Source organism: Neovison vison, chromosome 7 (genome assembly GCF_020171115.1).
Source record: "Neovison vison isolate M4711 chromosome 7, ASM_NN_V1, whole genome shotgun sequence".
Classification (NCBI taxonomy): Eukaryota; Metazoa; Chordata; class Mammalia; order Carnivora; family Mustelidae; genus Neogale; species Neogale vison.
In genome coordinates, this window is record NC_058097.1 from 46,015,571 (window position 1) to 46,020,282 (window position 4,712).

The following is a 4,712-nucleotide window of genomic DNA, read 5'->3' on the forward strand; positions in this document are numbered from 1 at the left end:
CTTGATCTCAGGGTCCTGGGATCGAGCCCCGCATCAGGCTCTCTGCTCAGCAGGGAGCCTGCTTCCCTCTCCCTTTCTGCCTGCCTCTCTGCCTATTTATGATCTCTCTCTCTGTGTCTGTCAAATAATAAATAAAATCTTAAAAAAAAATGAAGAAGAAGAAGAAGATTGCAGACAGGGCTTTCTGGCCGGCTCGCTGGAGGTCTGAGTCATGAGTTTGAGCCCCACGTGGAGCATAGAGATTACTTTAAAAAAAAAAAAAAAAAGCTAACAAATTTAAGCCAGCCTGGGGGCACCCGGCTGGCTCCGTCAGAAGAGCATCACAAGACTCTTGATCTCCTGGGTTGTGAGTTCAAGCTCCATGTTGGCTGTACAGAGGACTTAAGTAAATAAAACTTAAAAAAAAAAAAAAAGGACCACAGAGATTACCTATTTTAGAACTTGGAACAATGTTATTGCTACTTGCAAAGTTATTCTGTGCATAAAACAAATAAATGAATTTAACAGATGAAGTTTAGAACCATGGTACCCAGCGGGAGGCAGTTTTGCCCCGTTTTAAAATAGAGATTTTGGGGGCGCCTGGGCAGCTCAGTCGGGTAAGTGTCTGACTCTTGATTTCGGCTCAGGCCATGATGTCTGGGTGGTGACAGCGGGCTCCGACCTCACCGGGAGTCTGCCTGAAATGGTCTCCCTCTGCCCCTCCCCGACGCACCCCCTCTCTCCACAATAAATCAATCTTTAAAAAAAAAGGAAAAAAAAATTTAAACAAACAAATAAATAGGGATACCTGGATGGCTCAGTGGGTTAAGCATCGGCCTTCTGCTCAGGTCATGATCCCTGATCCCCCAGAGTCCTGGGATCAGGTCCAGGTCAGGCTCTCTGCTCTGCGGGGAGTCTGCTTCTCCCTCTGCCGGCCACTCCCCCTGCTTGGGCATGCACGAGCTCTCTCTCTCTCTCCATCAAATAAAAAAAATCTTTAAAAATAATAATGAGTTAGCAAACAAATAAAATGGAGGTTTTTACATATGATTTCACTCATAAAACAAATAAGCAAAGGGAAAAAAAGAGAGAGAAACAGAAACAGACTCTTAACTGTGGAGAACTGATGGTCACCAGAGGGGTGGTGGGGAAGGGGGAACCAGGTGATGGGGATGAAGGCGTGCATTTGTCGTGATGAGAACCAGGTGTTGTATGAATACACTATCTTGTACCCCTGAAACTAATATAACATGTTAACTGGGATTTAGAAAAAACTAAAAATAAATAGACTTTTTATTATTCTTCAGGGATAGTAAGGCCAACAGATCGGGGCAATTGTTTGCCATTGAAAACATAATTTAGGGCTTCCTCCCTAGGTGGCTCAGTCAGTTAAGCGTCTGTCTTCAGCTCAGATCATGATCCCAGGGTCCTGAGATCGAGTCCCACATTGGGCCCCCTGCTCAGCAGGAAGCTTGCTTTTCCTTCTGCCTGCCTTTCCCTTTGCTTGTGGTTGCACTCTCTCTCTCACAAATAAATAAATAAAATCTTAAAAAAAAAAAAAAAAAAGGAAAGAAAAGAAAACATAGTTTATAACTGGGCTTTCTCTGGGCTCCTGATTCAGCTTCTAAAACTGTTGTGATTTCCTGAGTGATGGGGGGACAGGAGCATCTTTTGTTCTAATATTTGGTCTTCGTGCGCAGCTCCTGGCACTCAGCTCCCAACACGCCTGGGCTCTCTGGAGCGGTGTCTTTTGCATGCTGGGGAGCTGACTGGTGGCCCCTACCTGGCTTCAATAGGGGGTCTGGCTTCCACCAACACCCAGGTGTGGATGGAGGATTGGAGCCTGCACCCCGGGGAGGGGAGGGGCTGGACGTGGAGTCCATCACCGATGGCTAGAGATTTAATCAATTGTGCCTACGTGATGAAACCTTCATAAAACCCTTGAATGTTGGAGTTTGGTGAGCTTCTGGGTTGGCAAACCCATCAAGGTGCCAGGAGGGTGATGAGCCCTCAGAGGGCACTCCCCCCAAACCTTGCTCTATGCATCTCTTTTTATACAGGTGTTTGAGTTTGGGCACGTGGGTCCTTCTAGGAGATTGCATTTTATTTATTTATTTATTTTTGCTTAAAATCTTTTTAAAATTAACATATAATGTATTATTAGCCCCAGGGGTACAGGTCTGTGAATTGTATTTTATTTATTTTTTTAAGTAACTCTATGCCCAGTGTGGGGCTTGAACTCACCCCTTGAGATCAAGAGTTGCATGCTCTACCGGCCCAGCCAGCAGGTGCCCCGTGCATCTCTTCTTTTTTCTTTTTTTTTTAAAAAGATTTTTTTTATTTATTTGGCACAGAGAGAGATCACAAGTAGGCAGAGAGGCAGGCAGAGGGGGAGGGGGAAGCAGGTTCCCTGCTGAGCAGAGAGCCAGATGCTGGCCTTGATCCCAGGACCCTGGGATCATGACCTGAGCTGAAGGCAGAGGCTTAACCCACTGAGCCACCCAGGTGCCCCCAGTGCATCTCTTCTTATGTGGGGCTACACCTGAGTGGTATCTTTGATAATTATCAGGTTATCAACAAAGCACTTTCTGGAGTCCTGCGGGCCATTCCAGCACATGGTCAAACCCGAGGAGGGGGCTTGTGGGAACCCCTGGTTTATGGCCATTCGGTCAGAAGTATGGGGGGTAAATTCGGACTTGCAGCCAGCATCTGAAGAGGGCGGGCAGTGTGGTGGGACCGAGCCTTAACTCATAGGGTCAGAAGGGACATGAATCACCGGACACTCAGTGTCTGGAAAGTTGGAGAACTGGTTGTGGGTGTGGTTTGCTGTCAGAACTGCCCATAGTAAAAATAGCCCAGGTACTTTCCTAGATCCCAGGAGGAGGGGGCATGCCACCCCAAGGCGAGGCACCAGGGTCCGAGAGGAGGCAGAAGGAGGGGAAAGCATGACCAAGAGCCTGACTGGGGGTTACTATGGGAAGGAAAGGGGGAGCAGGGTGTACAGATTTAGGATGGGCTTTTGGCCATTAGGGGGTGTCCTGGTTGTCTGGCCCCTGGCCCCTGGTGATTAGGGCAGAGAAGAGGGGACATGAAGGGGGCATCTGCATAGGAAAGACACATGCCACTTTGCTGTTTCTAGGAATCAGCTAGACCTGAATAGGGCTGTCCCTCCAGGGTTAGCCAGACCCCAATATGTCAAAGCATCAAAACACAGAATAAAAGGAGATGATTATACACCCCTTCCCCCACGACGACTTCAGTGTTCCGAGACAGTTTTGGGTATCTCTGTTAGGGGAAGGGGAGGCAGCTGCCAACACGCAGGGGTAGAGGCCAGACCTGTAAGCCCAGCATCTCTCCCACAACCGGCCACAGAAGGACTCAGCCCCCATTTCCAGCTCTGCTGGGCCTCAGAAACTGTGCTTGAGAACAAACCCAAGGAGCTTATTTTTTCCGCAGCTGATTCACGAATCCAGGGGACTTTTCCCGGAGACCTCTGGTGTTCTGGGCCTCGTGCTGGAGGACGGCTGCAGAAGGACCCACTGGCGGGGGCGGGCTCCAACCCATGTCCGAGAGGCGCGTGACAACAGCCCTGGAACGAGTGGAACGAAGCGAGGGGTTCTGTGTGCCAACTGTTTATATTCCTCTTCCCGAGTCTCTGATTTGATGAGAAACATGAGTAATTGTTTTGTTCTGCTGAGCAGGATGGCATCTGCTGCCCGCTTCTCCCTGTATCTCATGAGCTTGCCGGGCATCCCTGCGGATGTGATCGGGCAGGCACCTGGGACCAGCTCTGTCTCCAGTGGGCTAAGAGAGCTCCGTGAACGAATGAGTGAGTGAATGAATGCACGCCAGCCAAGCCCGAGCACGTCTTCAAGGAATACAAAATATGTGCAGAGAGAGGCCTCAATGATTCCTTTCTGAATCTTCTCCCCCTACTCCTTCCTTAACAACAAATGCAGCAGAGGAAGATACCTGTGCACACCATCTGCAGGGACACTAGGCGGCCAGCATCCCCATGAACCCCGAAATGCAAGCCCACGGGGCTCAGCCAGAGACGGACGTCTCATTCAAAATCACATCATCACACCGAGAAGATGAGGATATCACCCAGGGAAATCTCAGAAGATGCCCCAAGAGGCACCGAGGGAGGTCAGGAGAGGACTAGAAATGTTGAAGAAGATATTTTAGATATAAATTGGGGGAAAAAAAAAGGGAAAAAAAGAAGATATTTTAAAAATGACAGCTGAACTGTAATAGGAATGAACAGACCCACAGAACACATGGTAGGTGAAATTGAGTATGAAAAGAAGAAGAAGAAAAACAACCAGATATAAATGACCGTAGCCGTCCACTCCCCAGAAAGTGAGAGGGAAAGGAAAGAGGAAAGAGGAAGAAAGACCTAAAGAAGAAAATCCAAAGCAAGGGAGGGAGACGGAGAATAAAGGCCAGAATCTTAAAAAATTTCCTGAAATTCGAGATTTGGGCCTTCAAACGGAAAGGCCCAGGATGTAACTAGGAAAGTCAGCTGAGGGGCTCAGGTGGTTAAGCATCTACCTTGGGTTCAGGTCCCGATCTCGGGATGCTGGGATGGAGCCCCGCACTGGAATCCCTGCTCAGCGGGGAGTCTGCTTCTCCCTCTCTCTGCTACTCCCCTCTTGTGCAACCTCTCTAAGTAAATAAAATATTTAAAAAAAAAAAGGAAAAGAAAAATTAACCAAAACCAGTCCTCAGCT